The following is a 19,867-nucleotide window of genomic DNA, read 5'->3' on the forward strand; positions in this document are numbered from 1 at the left end:
TTGTATTTAATACTAATAATATCACGATACATTTGAGTATACGACGCGTGTGCTACATTCGTCCTCGATACTCCGTCACTAAATATTTCTGAACACATACGAAATACACGGTGACCCATAATTGTCCTTACATGCATATTGCATGAATTAATTCTATGACATCTTAAGGTATTTCGAACGAAGAATCTTTGCTGAAACACAGTCTAATGAATTATCTTTTTCCACAATACTCAAAAGCGTGAACACGCGGATTCAAGAGGGTTCAGATAAAACACGGCATCCTGAGCGATGCACAGTGGTAATACAAAGTTCACGTAACGAGTGTCTACCGTGTTCAGAAAAAAGGGTTCTCCAAGTGTAGTAATCTCATTAAGCCGGAACGGTCTCGGCAAGACCCAAAGCACCGAGAGTTTGCCGTATTTTCCTTGGCTGCATGGTTCGTTGTATAATTGCAAGAATAATTCTCAAGGGAGCGTCGATAATGGTTTCCTAAAACGGGAAGCAAAGGAACGGCGGCGAGATGTCGAAAGAGAGCATCAGTCGGTTACGAGCTTCTCTTTTCCAGTCGGCAGCCATTGTTTGCTTTTCACGGTAACTTCGCCCTTCTCCGTGCTTCGGTTACAGACAAATTCCAGCTAACCGAGTGTCCGTCCCCGGTAATAGACTTTACAGCTACGTCATGGAAGCGTTCCATAAATGACCGAGGGAAAATGTTGGAGAACGAGTAAACCGAATAAAAGGAGCGGTCGAAAGGGAAACGTAGGGGCGAAAGGAAGTAGATGATAGAGCTTTGGTCACGCGATGGGCATAGCACGAAGGTGACGGGGTACATTTTACAAACGTATCGTTGCTCTTTGGCTCTTCTATCTGCCTTTCTTACATTTTCGCGGGAAAAAGCAATTTTCGGAACAAAAGGATTTAGAAAGCGCTATCAAGGAATCTTAACGTCGCGACGAGTCGCGTGGAGTATCTTTTTCTTATTCGTGTCACCTCCTTCCTCGAGGGTGGCGCGGATGCCGAGAACTTAGCGCGTTAATCCCTTATCTTCCCTGCTTTTCTTTCTATTTCACCAGCATTTTAAATCCTTAAGCTGGCCATAATCTATGTACATTTCTATTCTATTCTAACTTTTACCGTTGCATTTTATTTTTGAGTTTACTGAAATTAGAGACAGTAATTTGTGACAAAAAATTATTCGAAAGTAGTAAAATTTTAACAGGACCATTTGGAATGATAGATTTTGTGTTTTGTTCTGTTTCAGGTAAGTGTCTAATGGCAGCACGACCCTCCGGGACATTAATTATCACCGCAAATACGTGAGTATCGACACGTTCACCCTACGACAAAAAGACCCCAAACGATAATTACCCGAATGGCGAAAAGATTCCTCTAATCGACGGAATACCGTTCCCGATTCGTCGCTTATTTCTCGATAAAAGTTGACCCCGTGGGTAGACGAGCAGCAGACCTCCACCCTCGGTTTCGTCATCGGGTCGGCTTCGTTCGGTGCAGCAAGGTCGGTCGGCTTTTCCACCCCCGCCGGCAGCTCCGCTACCTCCGCCGCCTTCAAACCAGAGGGGTTGGAGATGGTGGTTAGATGCGGCCAGCCGATTAAGACGTCGATAAATAATATTAATTGTCGGCCAACTCCCGTGCCAAAAGCACCTTCCTCACCCTCGCGTATAGACGCGGTCGAGAGTCGGTCGAGGGGTGGGATGCGTTGCGTTTAATCAATACCCCCACGTAATGCTGCTGCGGATGGATGATGGCGATGGTGGAGTGCGGGAAAGACGGTGTTGATGGAAGTGGAGCGTCTGTGCCGGTGGTTATGGTGATGGTGGCGGCGGCGGTGGTGGTGGTAGCGGTGGTGGTGCAGGTGGTACCGATGCTGTTGCTGTAAGTTTATTACGTAAGCCGGGCCTCCTCGACGCGCTGAACGCAGCCTCGAGTTGTGTAATTAAAATTAATAATTCCACGGCCTCGATGCAGCCCTGTCAGACGACTCTATTTGCCTTCAACCCTGCTCGCCACCCCTCCGCCACCTCGTCGCGTCTTCCGCACCTTCTTCTTAATGCTTCACGCTACCGATTTCACTCGTTGCTTTCCCGAACGCCTGCCAACCTATCGACAATGGAACCTGCGATCATATTAGAGTGCCTCCCTTGCGCCTCGATACACGTATCGACTGATGTATTAAACTTGTTTGCGGCGGGAGCTTCGGTAACGCGTTATTAACGCACGACGTGGGGTTACAACGTGTCTTTTTACGCGAAGTACCTTAAAATAATAATAAACAGGCTTACATCGTCAAAGATTGCTGGTGTCTATGTATAGGTGTATCTACTTCCCTAACGTGTAATCAGAAGTTACTGTTGGTCAGTAACCATATGTTCTTGACACCAGCAGACCTCCGTCGACCAATGCGTGTCTCCAAAAATAAGCTTGCAAGTCACTCCTTGCATATCGTGGACTCGATAAAAATAGCCCATACATAATATACCTCATAACATGTTCAATGAAAGACATACGCTCGAAAGGTTGAATTCCCCAAATAGCTCCGTTTGCAACAAAACTTAAAATAGGTAATATAAAAAAACCACGGATATCAGAACATTTAATTATAATTAAGTAGTGATAACGAGATTGTTGTTAAAGTACATAACTACATAGCACAGATGAAATTTGGAAAAACTTCAAAGAAAATCTCAAAGCAAGTTTCCCTTGGCGATCCATTTACGGTACTCCTTAGGAGCCATGTATCAACAGTATCCCCCTAGGATACACAGGGTAGGCCAGGCGTTTTCGGAACTCGAGGATCACCATGAGATGATGGTATGGGTGCTTGAGACGAACACTCGACCCACGCGGGTGCTCGGCCTCGGTGCGAGTGTTCGCGCACTCGTAAGCACTCGTAAGCACTCGTGCGAATGCTTTCATTTTCCAACGCCGTCGTAGCCGTTGCCGTCAACCACTACGATAATGAGAGTTCTAATGCAGTAACGATTACTTCGGGAGGGTTGGTTTTTAAGGTGTGCGCGTCGAGTGCAACGTCGACGACCGGCGAGTGCTCGAGCGCCGCGGTACGCTCAAACTAACGGGATCTAAGTAATTTCTTTCGGTCTGGAGGCGTTTGCGCGAGGACCTCTGTCAATCTGAGCAGAAATTATTATCGTTATTCGCTTATTTAATCGCTGAATTCGGCGAATTTCACGGTTTCAATACTTTCAATTTGGAAATCCGAATATTTCGGTATTTCAGAACTTTTGACGGTTAGGTTAGGTAAAAGGTTATTTTAAAATGGTAGAATTTTTGACGGTGTAATTATGTAGATTAATAGACTTATTTATGTAGATCACTATTTAAATTATACAACAATGTTTAATATTGCAAAGATACTTTATTCATAACAAAAAGATCCATCATCGCACCATGGATATCAGAGTACTCTGTACAAAGCGGAAAAATATCGCGAACAGAAAAAAATGGTTAAAATGGGACTTCGTTGAGTTTCTACATTGGCGTGACTGTTGAACGGCAGGTTGTCATAGAGAGCTTTCTTCCTTATGAATTTTGTACCGACTAGTTGCTCTGTCCTTGTACTAGAGTTAAACACGAAGAGATTCGAGAATACATCGGACGAGAAAATCTAGAACCTGTCACATCAAGGTCAATATCCCCTTTCATGTCGGATACCTCTATAGTTCTCCCGCAAATCAATTGTCGCAGAAGTTATCGAGTTATACTACTGCAGATTCGTTCCGAAGAATATCGTACTATTCAGCTAAATTTTCAATGCTGTTTTATATAAATTTTCTTCTACCTTATTTTAGTATCTCCAAATTTATAATCTTATGCATTCTTTCGTTAGAAATTTTTGTTCTTTTAAGATTGCAAATTTCAAGATTGTAGATCTTAGATTTTAAGATTGTAGAACTTTGAATAATTAATTAGTGCGATATCTCCTGAAGTCCATGAGCTCTTGAATGGATACTCAATCTGCTCGTTTCAACTGTACAATAATTTATATTTTTGGTTAGAATGTTCTCAAAATATCGTGTAGTATATGACAAAAAGGTGGGATAACTGAAGGGTATGAAAGTAAAAGAAGGAAAAAGTTAAAAAAGCGATAAAAACAGATGATGGGTGTACGCGTAAGGTCGCGTTATCGGGTCCTCCATAAAAGCAATAACATCGAAGCTAGTAATAAGATTCTTCGGCTTTGTGCACAGCTTTCATCGATTGTAACTATAGTCCGTTACGAATGACAAAGGGAATAGTAACGCGGTAACGATCACGGCTATCGGGTTTTCCATTTAAATTACAGATCGTCCCGCGGTCGTTAGAGCGGATCCGCGTGCGGTAATACAAGCAGCGTGCAAGACACGCTCGGGCCGAATGAATGAAAATTTCATGCAAAAAAGAGAAAAACGAACCGTGGAATATCTAATCGTGGCTCGGCTGCATCGCGAAAAGTATTAGTCGAGCAGCATTTTTCACTTGCTACCATCGGCCCGGAATAATTTTCATGCTCGATGAGACGCCGTTTCGCGAGCGGACGTGCTACGCGCTTGATACAGATATAATTCCGCCTGTACACCGTTAATGCGATGCAAATTTATAAGCAAATTTCAGCGTAACCGCGCGCGTAGAATGCGCAACAGTTTGTATATACGCTGCCTCTTTATTATGCACGGTTTCGGTTTAACGGCGTTTAAGCTCGACGTAATCAATTTTATTGGAGGCTTTGGCACGGAAACGCCCGCAAAAAACGCACCAGCCGATATTTTTCGCGTAAGCGATTTTCGCTCGCGAATGACACGAGACAGTTTTATATCACACAGAGTAAGTCGGGACCTGATGCCACACTTTTTAACTCTTCGCTCGCCATTCCGTTTAATACAATTTTCTATAAACATTTTTCTACGTTGTCATTTTTAAATAAATATAAAAATTGGAGCTTCTGTGCCAGACAGTTTTAGAGGCCAACTTGACGTATAATATTCAATGTATAAATAAAAAAGAATTATTATAAAGTTAAATACAAATGAATTCATGATGTCAAGGTTCAAATACAAAGCACAAATAACAAAGACAATAAAACATCTTCATTAGAAATTTTTACAGTTCAACTTGTTCGATGTATAAATAAAAAGAAATTGTTATAAGGTTAAATTCATATGAATTCATGACGTCAAGGTTCAAATACGAAATACAATTAACAGAGACAATAAAGCATCTCCGTTAGAAATTTTTATAGATCAACTTGTTCAATGTATATACAAAACAAAATTGTTATAAGGTTAAATTCATATGAATTCATGACGTCAGGGTTCAAATACGAAATACAATTAACAAAGACAATAAAGCATCTCCATTAGAAACTTTTACAGTTCAACTTGTTCGATGTATAAATAAAAAAAAATTGTTATAAGGTTAAACACATATGAATTCATGACGTCAAGGTTGAAATACGAAATACAATTAACAAAGACAATAAAGCATCTCCATTAGAAATTTTTATAGATCAACTTGTTCGATGTATAAATAAAAAAAAATTGTTATAAGGTTAAACACATATGAATTCATGACGTCAAGGTTCAAACACAAAATACAAAAATAATATGAATAATAAAGTTTTCCTATTAGAAATTTTTACAATTCAACTTGTTCGATGTATGAATAAAAAAAAATACTTGCAAAGCCAAATACATATGGAATCATAACGTCAATGTTGAAATATAAAATACAAAAATTTTATAAATAACAAAGTTTCTCTATTAGAAATTTTTACTGTCCAATTTATTCGATGTATAAATAAAAAAAATATTTGCAAAGTAAATACATATGAAATCATGACGTCAAGGTTGAAATACAAAATATAAAAATTTTACGAATAACAAAGTTTCTCTATTAGAAATTTTTACAGTTCGACTTGTTCGATGTATAAATAAAAAAGAGTACGTGCAAAGGTAAATTCATATGAAATCACAACGTCAGGGCTGAAATACGAAATGCAAAAATAATCCAAATAGCTTCCATTAGAAATGTATAATAAAAATATGTATCAACTTGCAAAGACATGAAATCGTGACATTAACACTAGATTTACGGAACCCGTCAAAATGACGAATAATAGGTCTATTTTAGATGACAGAATTTGTTAAGAAATTTTTGTAAAAATGTCAACTTTCATCAACTTTCAGCAAAAGAATCAATGTTTTAGGCAATTCACATATCATCTGCAATTTATTTATTTTTCTACTTTAGGTAAATTTAAATAAAAGTGACCACCAAACGTCCGTAAATCCAGTGTTAAGATTGAAATACAAAGTGCGAGTAAATAATACAAGTAACAGAAATTAGAAAATATAGTAATGATAGTGAAAAAGGATGTAAATAGCAGTCTAAGGTGAAGTTACCGAAACATAAATTGCATGGAAATGTGTATTATTGATAGATCGAAGGGACGGTTCCATAACAATGACCATCAATGTCGAAAACGACGCGAATTTCTAACAGGATAATCAGCCCCGTTGATTAATCGTCGAGGATTAATTGCATCGCGATTGAATGGAGCAACGAGCCAAAGCAATTAAGGCAATCGTTCGAAGCGACAGCGGCATGAAAAGTAAGAGGGCCGATATCGAAAGTATCGATAAGTTTTTCCGTCAATTACATCGACCAGCCGTCGCGTCGGGCCACTTAAAAAACTTCCCCGCTATACAACGGAGCTCGGCAAGCTTCGAGAGTTTCGAGCGTTCGTCATCGATCAAATATCCTGGTAAACCTGCCGAAAATAATTTCTTGCCCCCGTTCGATGTCATCCTCTTTTCCCTCTCGAGCTCGTTAAGTTTCCTCGAGGGTGAAAAACAAGCGTGGTCAGTTTCAAGAACCGAGCCGCAGAAGTACTCCAACACGGCTTAAAAGTCTCCCTGCCTGTTTGCTTCGCGGACTTTCCGATTTTATCCGATTCGACGTTCAAAGTATCAACGTTATGGTAATTCCATTAAAAGAAAGTTGCTCTTCTTTAAACGGCCACTTTCAGCCACTTTCTGGAAATTGATTCTGATCCGTTATAAACAGACTGCAAATGGGTCAAACTTTAAAAGCTAATTACATTTCAGAGTTGCAGGAAGCGGTTGCAATATTATTAAACACCTACACTCTTATTCCGGTCAAACATTTGAGACTAAAATGTAATTTTGTTATGTGGTATGTGTGTGTGTATGTACTATGTAATTGTATGATCGACATGGGTGCATAATATGAATGAAGCTTGCGTATGGTATGATTGAAGTTTGCATGTAATGAAGGTTGCTAGAAGATTGTAAGATTGTCTTTTTGGTGTGATCGAATGTTTTGGGAGCAAAGCAAAGAGCGATTGTGAGAGATTGTGAGATAAAGACGTGAGAAATTTGTAATTCGTGAAGTTCCATTTGTGTTGCATTTAATTAATTATAACTAATCATACTTTGTTAATGAACTTCATTAATCTTTCTAATTATTAAATATTATTCTACAGTTATGAATAAAAATTTGGAACGAAAAGACTGTAAGATACTGTAAGATTGAAGCAGCGTGTTTATCAACCTACGAACAGTTCATGTTAAGATGTAACTAATAGCGTGTTCGGTGAGATGGAACCGTGTAATATCTGAACAATGAAACGGAAGAGATTTATTCCGAAACGCGAGCAACACGAAGCAATTGAAAATTTTTCAGTGATTGAACTGTTGTACAATTTGCAAGACAGAGTATTGAATGGCCGTCACTAGTTACACGTCTCTGTACCCATTTGACCCGGGAAAAGGAATAACTCGGTTGCCCGGGGCTGTTTGTCCTCGTGAATGGGTGTTTCCGTTGTTTCCATCTGCATTCACGGTAATTCGAACGACAATGTGTTTACCAAAAATTAGCTATGCTCGATCGAGCGGTAAATGCTGGAACAATCTCAAAATCGATTACAGGAGATTAAAGATACGTAAATATTGGAAAATAAAAGCGTTCTCGAGCTCCGCCGATCGCAATTTCAATTTCAAATTCTTTATACCTGCTTTTTCGAGTTTGTGTTTCATTTAGATTCCATCTAATCAAATAATTAAACGGAGAGATTAAACAGAAGAATGGTAAATTTTCGCTGAATCAAATATTATTTCTTCTCCGTATTCTCGTTTCTGCTTTTGCTTGTGTATTATTCTAAATTAATTCAACGTTATCTAATCTCGCTAGATACCTCGTTTTATTAGAGAAGTAAAAACTTTTTATAAAACATTCTTCAAAAATTGCAGATACCAGTAAAACATACGCTTCAGTTATTGACACGCGGTTTTATTTATTGGCATACTTGCGATACGCAGTTATCGTTCGCTCGTAAATAAGAAGCAAAAAGACGAAAACAGATACAATTCATAAAGAAGCGGCAATAGTTGGACGACCGCCAACCATCGGACCCTGTTATTTTTCTCCGCGAACTCACGAATCCACGTTCGCTATCTTTTCTGTCCTCTTCGGGTCGTTACGTTTGTACTCGTAATCCTGTAACACGATGTTGTACGCGCAACACGAGTACGGTTTACAACGCGCGGAACAATTTCGCCAGGAAAGAGTTTGGTTATGCAAACAACGGACAAAGTTATTTGCAACGGTCAGAATAAGTGGCACGCCTTGTACGTCGAGACGTGGCTACATACATAAATGCATACGCATGTCAGCGGATGGCTGCATACATAAATGCATACATAAATTTGCGCTGACTGCGAACGCGAGTATGCATGCGGACCACGAGAAATCCAACCCCGTGGACCAATTAATATTTCGATTCGAACTTTCTCGTGAGATTCTGCTTTCCAGAAATTTCACCCAACGATAATACCCTGGGACAGCTTAAAGGCGATTATTACCGCGATAATGACGATGCAATACGTATTGACCGCTTTATTACTGTCTGTTCGATGATGGCCAGACAGATGACCGCCATAAATTGACTTCTCTGTACGACCGTCGTTAATTCAGGTCGTTTGACCTAAATATTTGCTGCGATTATTGGTTAACCATTTGCACTCGAAGGTAATTTGACTGTTTGCAAACAGCAACTCTAAAACTTAGAAAGTTAAATGAATTCTTTTGAGGTTTTATTATTTCTCTACTAATAATTTCCAGTATTCTTTGTTTCACTATGTTCATACATCACATGTGTCATATTAAAGAATCAGTTAAAAAATGCTTGTTTATTATTGTATTAAATAAAGTGATGACTGAAAGTCACCTCTCGAGTGCAAAGGGTTAATCACAGTTCAAATGTGACCTTACTTTTGAATACTCTTCAACTTAAAATTTATCCACAATTTGTCCAATGATCATTGAATATAAAATACTCATTTTAAGTTTGTTCTAATATTACAAGCATGAACAGTTTTGACAAACACATCTGACAAATAAATTGTACAGCAAGGTGTTGAGTATATAATGGAGTGTTAATGTAGATGTAAATTTTAGTCCTACGTTATATTTTACCCTGTCAGGGACTATCACGTCCTGAAAAGGTAGTCAACGTGTTAAGTAATCTGTTTATCGTCAGCAATTACAATTGCGTGAATTCCGGAGCCATTAAACGGTGAACATAAACTCGAATAACCCCCGGCGAACAAGCTGCAAAAACAAATAGAGCAAACGATAAATCGTTGCGTTAAGGGTCTCGACAAAGTATCATCAAACGGTCATAAAAAATCCATTAATTTGGAAGCGGCTCCCTTTAGCGAAGGGCGTCTCTCGTAAGTAGATAGAACGGGGAGGTTGGAGGCGGTTTTACGATGAGGGTCGTGGAGCTCGATCTCGAATCGTTGCGATCGTAATTCGCTAGCATTCCCGGTTACCGTATTCCAATCCGTTCGAAATACGAGCGACTGAATCGAGAAAGAGCCGAAGAGAGGAGAGAAGAGAGAACCGATCCAGACACCGAAATCAGCTTACGCCTATGGCAACAAATCTGACTTTACAGATCGCGCGGCCTCCGTCATCGGCTGATGCTCCGATTTACAGCAAATATTCGCCCAAGTGGCTGCCTACTTTTCGCGGATATTTGCCGGAAGCTGGCCATCTGGGAAAAGCTAGTCACTCGGCAAATGTCGAAACGTAAACTCTAACATTTCTGCTAAATTTAGGTATCTGTGCTACAATATTTCTACTTCTGAAATTTTGGGTGACTTGGTAGGAAAATTCTTGCAAACCCTCGAAACTGATCTTACAAAATGGCGCTTCTGACCCTGGACCCAGGAATATTGAGCAACAAAGGAAACTTCAAAAATGCGGATTTTAAACAGCCTCGTTAATTAACTATATTAAATATACATCCACCGGAATTGCTTTCAGAGATAATTTATTTCGCTTCGATACAACGAGCTAATAGTGAAGGTAACTTTACTTGCGCCGGTTAATTAAATTAAAATAAAACACATCGGATACAAATCCGTGAATTGTGTATTCAACGAAGTTCCTCTCGAAAATTTAATTACATTTTGAAGGGTTAATGAAATGGGATGGTTTTCGGGGGGTATACGGTTAAACGAGCGTTTTGAAGGAACATTCAGCTTCGGAATTGCAATTACTACCTGAAAACATGATTGGAGTTTACGGAACTGCGATTGAGGCTAAATCGAATTGCCAGGTATCGGTACAGCATGATCTTCCAGCATAATTTGTGTGGAGGAGTCTTTAACTTACTTACTGCCACATGCCAGTCGTTACAGTAATTAACCTTCCTGAAATTGTACTCCAAAATATTCGAAATCCCTTTGAACGTTTTTGCGTTTCCAAATTTGCCACTTCACCCTCTCAGACTTTTTCCGTAATTAAAGGAACATGTCAAACTGTTTGTACACGCAGATTCAAACCGACATGTATCGATTTGTACATTATATCGCAAAACTGTGTCCCGAAAATTGGGACAAAACGAATGTCGTGTACGAGCATGTTACGCGTGGATCGATACACGAAATTCAGAGGTAAAGAGTGTATCTTTTAATTACGTAAACCCCAAACACTGAACAAAGAGTATTCTTAACCGAGTTCAGCGGAGCCGATCCTGACCCGCGGTTCACGATTCCACTCTGACGTTTAATTAAGTCGACGAGTGTCCCGAGGCGGTCGACAAAGCCGGATAACGGAAAGAAACGGAGGAACAGGAGGACTCTAAGGACGTTAAGCCGCGAGAATCGCGAGTATCTGTGCCGTTGGAAATTAATTACCGCCCCCGCCAAATCCGGAGGAGTTTATCGCGGTTTCATCGGCGTTAATAGCCCCGCTAAGTACCGCCGATAAACGGCCAAGAAGATTCCCTTCAAAGTCGTTTCGAATAGTCACTGATTCAGGAAGTATACAATCTTATGTACCGACACAGGACTGCAAACAGTCGAGTGGCCCATTTCCCTAAACTGTAGGCCGTAATGGAACAGTCTACTCTTCCGATGAACCTCAGAAGGACTTCTTTTAAGTCCATTGTTCGTGAAACTTGTCAACGTGACTGTTAGAAGCTATTTGACTCGTGGTTTCGGTATGAAACATTCACACGCGTAAATCGGATTTTTATGCAGATTTATTTAACATTTTTAAGGGCACAACTATGTAAGGAAGGAGGGTTATTCAAGGTTAGTAAGTGTGAAAGCTTCGATGGGTAGAAGATTGAATTAAGTTAAATTATGTTAAGTTAGGTTATTAGGTTAGGTTGGTTTTCTTAACATTTTCATGGTAACAACTATGGAAGGAAGGGGGGTTATTCAAGGTTAATAATTAGTGAAAGTTTTGACAAGTGGGAGATTGAATTAAATTAAATTACGTTAAGTTAGGTTATTGGGTTAGGTTGGTTTACTTAATATTTTTATGGTGACAACTATGTAAGGAAGGAGGGTCATTCAAGATTAATAATTGTGAAAGTTTCGACGCGTAGGAGATTGAATTAAATTAAATTAGGTTAGGTTAAGTTATTAGGTTAGGTTGGTTTACTTAATATTTTTATGGTGACAACTATGTAAGGAAGGAAGTCTTATTCAAGATTAATAATTGTGAAAGTTTCGACGGGTAGGAGATTGAATTAGGTTAAATTAGATTAGCTAGGTTATTAGGTTAGGTTGGATTATTTAACATTTTCACGGTCACAACTATGTAAGGAAGGAGGGTTATTCAAGGTTAATAAGTGTGAAAGTTTTGACGAGTAGGGGATTCAATTGAATTAAATTAGGTTAAGTTAGGTTACTAGATTATGTTAGGTTATTCAACGTTTTTAAGGTCTCCACTAATATAAGGAAGGAGGGTTAGACGTCTAAATTAAATTAGGTTAGGTTAGGTTACTAGGTTGTGTTAGGTCATTTAACATTTTTAAGGTCTCCACTAATATAAGGAAGGAGGGTTAGACGCCTAAATTAAATTAGGTTAAGTTAGGTTACTAGATTATGTTAGGTCATTTAACATTTTCAAGGTCTCAACTAATATAAGGAAGGAGGGTTAGACGTCTAAATTAAATTAGGTTAAGTTAGGTTACTAGGTTATGTTAAGTCATTTAACATTTTCAAGGTCTCAACTAAATAAGGAAGGAGGGTTAGACGCCTAGATTGAATTAGGTTAGCTCAGAGTTAGGTTAGGCCATAGTAACCGATGTAGCGGATTATTGGAGTGGAATGAGCGCAGCAGATGAGCTCCCAAATGGAAAAACAAGGGAAGCAGAAGCGAACGAAAACAACCTCGGAGGAGAATCGGAAATCTGTAGAAAAAACGCGGGAATCGGGGAAGATTTCACTCAGTATTCGCATAACTAACGTTGGAGTGTAACGAGTTCAACGGCAGTTCCCCTCAGCCAGTTTTCCCTCCCTTCCACTGTCCTTTAACCTTTTTGTCTCCGCCCTAGTCTGAAGCACTCGAAAGAGAATCAACGCGTTGACTTAATTAGACGTCGAAGCGACATTAGGAGTCAACAACGGTGCCGCGATTCCGTTCTGTCTTATTTATGCTTCCGTTTCCTTTTGTTTTACTCTTCTTTTCACTCGGCTAGACTCACTTTTTTAACGCTATGCCAAATTATGAACTCATCTAAAAATTAGCTGGTATAATAAAGATGATACCACATTCTCAATTTTATTTTCTAACTCGTTTCATATTTTACATTGCCGGAGGTTCCAGAATATTTCTCCTATTTTATTCAATACTCAAACTAAATCATTCAACGTTGAAGTCTCAGATTTACCAAAAATACTCTCGGTCAGAATATTTTCTGATTTATTTATTCACTGTCAGTTAACTCTCAGCTCCATGATTTATTTGTCAGAATCACAGATACAATATTAAAACAGACAAAAAATGTCAATCACAAAGAAATAAATCAACTATATAATTGAGCTCCAAATTCAAGCTTGAAATTTATAAAAAGTTTTAATAAAATTGATAACAAAGTACGAGAACTTCACGAGACTCGTCAAAATATTGCAACGGAGATACTCTATTAAAATCAATAAAATTACCATAGTTTATTATTTATCCCGACATTCGAGCTCTTCTCAAAGCTTTCATTGTAATATACCTAATTCAGTCACACGATTCAAACGCATTGAGATAATGGATACGAATAATATTTAATCATAAAATGATTTCATAATGACCACCCTTTGAAATAAAGTATTATCAATCTATTATTGACCGTCATGCGTGAAATTCCGGGCAAAATTCCCGATAAACAGAATGACAAATGAGTTCGATCCTCCATTAGAGAGGACCTCGAGCTTTTTCGCTGCTATTTCATCGATCCGATTCACAGAGGACATTCTTTACCGGGTTCATCCTGACCCGCAAACCCGACCGTGTGTCGATCCTTTCGACGCAGTCCTTACTTTTCGGCCCTTAGTCGCGGTTAGGTCTGCGGTCTCTGCCCGTGCACCGGCCAATCCACCAAATCACGAACCTTTACCTGACCCTTTGGAAAGAAAGCTAAGCCGATTTTTCGAAACCATCCATCCATGGGTTATCCCTTTGTCGAAACGGTACAAAGCGTTTTTGTTATGGTCAGCTATAACGAAAACTTTTTAATACCAAAATGGAAGACCTGACGTTTGATTCAACGTGGTGGAAGTTTGAAATTTTTTCATTTTTTAGGTTGAACTTTTCAAATTTTTGAGTGACTTTATCTTTAGATTTATGAATTTATGGATTTATGAATTTAGAAATTTTTAAATAATGGATTATAAGAGACTTGAAATTCTTAAATGTTCATGCTGAGGAGGTACAAAGTGATTTTATTATGCTCAGTTATAACAAAAACTTTTTAATACCAAAATGGAAGACCTGACGTTTGATTCAACGTGGTGGAAGTTTGAAATTTTTTCATTTTTATAGTTGAACTTTTCAAATTTTTGAGTGACTTTATTTTTAGATTTATGAATTTATGGATTTGTGAATTTAGAAATTTTTAAATAATGGATTATAAGAGACTTGAAATTCTTAAATGTACATGCTGAAGAGGTACAAAGTGATTTTGTTATGCTCAGTTATAACGAAAACTTTTTAATACCAAAATGGAAGACCTGACGTTTGATTCAACGTGGTGGAAGTTTGAAATTTTTTCATTTTTATAGTTGAACTTTTCAAATTTTCGAGTGTTTTCATTTTTAGATTTATGAATTTATGGATTTATGAATTTAGAAATTATTAAATAATGAATTATAAGAGACTTGAAATTCCTAAATGTTCATGCTGAGGAGGTACAAAGTGATTTTGTTATGCTCAGCTATAACGAAAACTTTTTAATACCAAAATGGAAGAGCTGACGTTTGATTCAACGTGGTGGAAGTTTGAAATCTTTTTATTTTTATAGTTGAATTTTTCAAATTCTCAAGTGCCTTCATTTTTAAATTTATGAATTTATGAATTAGTGAATTTAGAAATGTTCAAATAATGAATTATAAGAGACTTGAGATTCCTAAATGTTCATGCAGAGGATATAGAAAATTCCAAGTTCGAAATTCGTGAAACGCGCGATCAGCGAAAGGGGTTAATGTAGAAAAATAACCCCGCGGAGTTGATGGAAGATAAAAAAATTGCTTAGGAATCAAGAAGGGTTGATTCCTCGACACAGGTTCACCGAGTATTTGCACTCAGTTTAACGAGTACGTAAATCCTTTGTTTTTAAACACTGTAGAGAGAAGGAACGAAGCGAACGGCTCAGTGAACCGGAATTGAGCGAGCAACAGCTTCGCCAACGAACACAATACCGTTTCTACGGTGTACAGTTGGCAAGAGGAAGAGGTCGGTCCACGGTTAATCGAATCGTATAACAGGAAAAAATATCTCCGAATGGAGCAACGGCAACGATCTCGCGGCGTTGTTCCATTATCGAGGCAGGAGATTATCGAGATTGAAATTCTCGCGGTGGCAGCCGGAAAACAGCAACGCTGATCCTCCAGGGTCGACTTATACTTCTCGCCAGGCTATCGACCGCGATGCTACTGTTTTACAAAACGAAATCCCAGGACTTTGACCCAGGCCAGCGCGCGCACTCCACAGTACGAACCTCCCCGATCTGTGTACGTGTGTGTCGGTGACGAAGTAAGCCGATTTTATGGGGTTTTCTCGCGGGGAATACCTTGGTCCGCGCCGAACGACCCGCTGACACCGTAGAAACGCAACTACATCTCCTCCAATCACACTGTCCCGTCTTACGCTCCATGAAACTTCGAATTTTATCCGCAGCCTCGTTGCACTTTAAAATCCCTACGTCGTTTTAAATTTAATTTCACTTTACAGAACTCCGCCACGTTCCTCGCGTATTTCACTCGCCCCTCGATCTTGCTGTAGCTTCAACCATTACCTCACGTAACCCCGTCTTCTGCAATGATCTGTTGCCTGTGTTATTCAATTGACGGATTGAATTCTGTAATATCACTAATTAAAGCAGGACATTAATCAAGATTATATTTTATATCCCTGTGGTCATCATATTCTGTAAATATTGCTTGTGACTCTTTTTGTTCATTTTAACAATAGATTTCAAAATGAGATTTTTTTTATGAGATTCATGCCTTTGAACATTGTGTATCTTACGGTTTTGATGTACCATTTTAGTCATCGTTTTCGATACACCAAAAGAAGAAGGAATGACAAAAATTTTAGTCTTCGAGTCACAAAGAATCAGCCATAATTTGAAAGATTTTTAGATAACCGAATATTTGTATAATTACGACTGCATCGAAAGTTACGGATCGCAAAAGAATCTCAGAGCGAAATGCTTGCAGCATCAAGTTTCTAATCGATGGGTTTCCCAAGGGAGATCAACATCGATAAAGTGGCAATAGAGAAAGGTGTGAACCTAATCGTCAAGAGAACAGCATGCCTCAAACTCGACGGTCAATAAACGAGCTGCACTTAACAGAAGTTATCGGTGAACTTTCGAAGCCGCATAAGGGAGGAAGAAGCGGGCGAAAAAAAAGGAAGGAAAGTGAAATCCGGCGTTAGTCGAGCGTGATAAGACCTCTAACTTCGTTTCCGAACCGAGAAGGCAAAGTTCGCGTCTGGCAAAGTCTTAGCGCACGACTCACGGGGAAAAATCGAGACGATCTCTTTCCTCCTCTTTCTCATCCTCTGTCTCTCGGTTACGATGCAGACAAGTTCTTCGAGTCGCAAGATTTTTCGAAGTGAAAATTTCATCAGCGTGATTCTCGACACGAGACGAAACTGCGAAAACACCGAGAACGGAACAAAGAGGATAAAATTTCCTGTGAAACAAATTCCTACGCTCGTTGAAAATATGCGAGATTATAATAGGGGATGAAAATTTCTATTAAAACCCAATGTTGAAAATCAACATTTCGTTAAGCTTTTTCTCCGTGAATTCATTTTTAAATATAGAATACTGAGTATATTTTTTTCCGAATATACTCTATTACCTTTTTGTGCGAAACCAGACCTATAGAATATAGCGCTTTGAAAAAAGAACCGGCTTCATATCTCTCTACGCGAAGCTACTTATGCCTCGTTCGCACCCTTCAAATTTTTAATTACTCCTCTCAATATTTCCCTCGTAAAGTTATATTGCACGCGGTAAAAAATATGTTCGAGGAGAAACTACTAGCAAATGGCCACCGATGACCTAAACGTTAATAGCGTTAAGATAAGGAATTTTCTGAAACAGGCAACATTATTTGTTAGAAATGGGGTAACGAGTCTCGCGATTTTGATTAGCTGTCGAGTTAAACGAGAAGAGAAGTGTAGTGGAAAACGCGTGCTCGTTTCAGACGAACGCGTTAGCCGAGAGATTTTCAGCGTTGTCTCGCGGCCGGAATATTCTTGATAATTCGAGCCGCTGTTCGAGAAGCGAGAAACTTCGGATCTCGCGATGCAAACGACGTTTTTGCGAGACGCCGTCGAATGACGGTGCCTCGAGTTTCCGTGCAACGTCTGAAACGAGTGACCCAGTTTCCCGTTTTCGCCGGTTGCGGTTTAATCGTTCGAATGCCTGCAAATCAACATAATGAGAAACGTCCTGAGTTTCGGTTAATTAAACAATTAAATACTCATAAATAATTGAGCCTCCGTAAAATTGCCGTCTCGGAAGAGACGCTTAAGTAGCTGCCTTTAAACGAGGAGACTCGTTGCACAAGTTCCTCCGGAAGAGATATAACAAAAATCTGAAAAAAATTCGAGGCAATTTTTATTCCTATCTCGACGTACGGTTAGAGTCGATCGTTCGAACAATTTAGCGAGCAAGTTAATCGAGAAGAGCAGAAATTGATTGGCCGACTTGCTCTAGGTGTAGAACCGTTTTGGTGTGAGAGACAATCGAATGTCTACTCGCACGATATAACAATTTTATCCGATTACTTTTCGAGTTAACGCAGTTGAATTCAAACTAACCGAGGCCATTCAAACGTGTAATCTCTACATCCACAACCCACAATCTAACCTAACCGTGTACATTACGTAGATATATAGGAAAAGGTTGAGAACCGCTGGTAGATCGTTGCGGAGATCGCGAAAGTTTTGGCCAACGAGACACGAGCAAGCCATTTAGTGTATCGTTTCGAAATTAGCTCCCTATCGTCTCCAATTTGCCGTGGTTTAGCCGCGAAGCGGTCGTTCGAAGACGTCTCAATTACCACGAAGGTTCGTACGGAATAAAATAATAATTCGCGGCACGCTTCTCGTCCTGCGAAGATAAGTTTTTTGCCCGAAAAGCGAATCCATTCCGTGGCTCGTTAACAAAAACCCGATGAACTCGACAAAGTTCGTTAACGAAGCCACGAGTACGTAAACTCCGCAAGGCGAAGCTCCGTGGAAAATAATGACGTAGGAGAGACGTGGCGAGGAGAAGTGATTTCCGGCGAAGCCACCAGAGACGAATTTAATTCGCTGCAATTATGCAGGATAGCGAGAGCCTCTCCCCTTTCGCCCTGCTTCCCTCGATGTTACGGAAGAAGGTCCAGGTTTACCTCTTCCTCGGCCGAATCGAGTCGATATAACGCCGGTCGCGGCCCCTAGGGATAAACGTGCGACTGGTTTTTCCCTTTTACCAGAAAACTGCGCAATCTGTAGGGAGGACTGTCGAGTGCTCGGAGAAATCGTGCCCAGGGGTGCAAACCTAATTGCACACGGTCATACTTCCGCTCACGTTCTTCCGTTGTCTCGTTACTTTGTTCTTAACCTAGGATTAGCTTGCATCCCCTATTTTCTCGCGTGTGTATCCATTAGGCGGTTTTCTACAATTACAGTTAACGGTTCGTCAGACTCTGTAGTACAAATTATTCAGAAGGGTACTTAATGTTCCACTTTTATCTTTATATAGTTAACGAATATTGTTTTGCAGACAGTTTTGCTGGGTGTTGTACGTTGGGCCTAAGAGGAAGGCCTGTCGTCAAGTTTCTTAGTGCAACTTCGTTTCGTTTAGAAACCCTACAGTTTTGATATCAAAAATCCTCAACAGTTAACGGTTCGTCAGACTCTGTAGTACAAATTATTCAGAAGGGTACTTAATCTTCCACTTTTATCTTTATATAGTTAACGAATATTGTTTTGCAGACAGTTTTGCTGGGTGTTGTACGTTGGGCCTAAGAGGAAGGCCTGTCGTCAAGTTTCTTAGTGCAACTTCGTTTCGTTTAGAAACCCTACAGTTTTGATATCAAAAATCTTCAAAAATTCCTGTCGTTTTCTGTATATAATTAACTTCTTGAACCATCATTTATTCAGTGAATACGTCAGAGCTGACTAATTATTACCGCAATTTCGAGATAAATAAAAGTTGAAGCCTTAAATTTCCTTTCGTTTATTCCAATTATTATCGAACTCAAAACTGAATTCAGATATTAAGGTTTGTCATATTTGAATTTGTAACATGACATGTTATATCAAAGGTTTAATTTAACTGAATTCGCAACGATGGAATATGACAACTGTGTAAATGGTTAAAAAAAGTTGAAAATACAGAAACAATATAACGGACGTTAATTAGACTCGTCCAACCGGAGATACGTAAAACGAAGCAATCGAATTCGGAAATAGGGACGAATGGGCGACGAAAGAACGGGGAACGCGGGATGGTATAATAATCAAGCTTGTAAAATCATTAGCGTTAATAACCGAAGACTAGGAAGAGGACACACCGGCTTCCCGATATTCGATTACGTTTCTGCGGTTTGCACGCGACGAAGGTGAGACGCGGCTATCTCTGCTATTGACATTTCGTTTCGCTCGTTTCTGGTCCGCCGTGTTATCCTCGTGGACAGTTGGCGCTAATAAAAATCACGTCGCGTCGTTTTATTTCGTACTTCTTGCATATACAGATGTCGGATAACGAGTTTAACGCCGTTGAGGTTAAGAGGTTAGGTTTAGGCTAAGCTTA

General features: G+C 39.4%; 1 protein-coding gene and 1 long non-coding RNA gene across 7 annotated transcripts in view; one reads left to right on the forward strand and one right to left on the reverse strand.

Moving 5' to 3' along the window:
• LOC143264984 (uncharacterized) overlaps window positions 1-19,867 on the reverse strand; it is a 436,316-nt gene that overhangs the window by 186,389 nt on the left and 230,060 nt on the right. The window contains exon 3 of one of the 4 annotated variants that reach the window (XR_013039031.1): window positions 729-2,121. The exons of the other annotated variants lie outside the window; for them this stretch is intronic. This is a non-coding gene — a long non-coding RNA (uncharacterized LOC143264984). Of the gene's footprint in view, window positions 1-728; window positions 2,122-19,867 lie in introns of those variants that run through there. 4 annotated transcript variants of the gene reach the window in all.
• The window catches only part of LOC100877240 (uncharacterized), a 340,218-nt gene that overhangs the window by 122,632 nt on the left and 197,719 nt on the right, over window positions 1-19,867 (forward strand). The window lies entirely within an intron of this gene.

The sequence above is a fragment of the Megachile rotundata genome, chromosome 1 (assembly GCF_050947335.1).
Source record: "Megachile rotundata isolate GNS110a chromosome 1, iyMegRotu1, whole genome shotgun sequence".
NCBI lineage: Eukaryota > Metazoa > Arthropoda > Insecta > Hymenoptera > Megachilidae > Megachile > Megachile rotundata.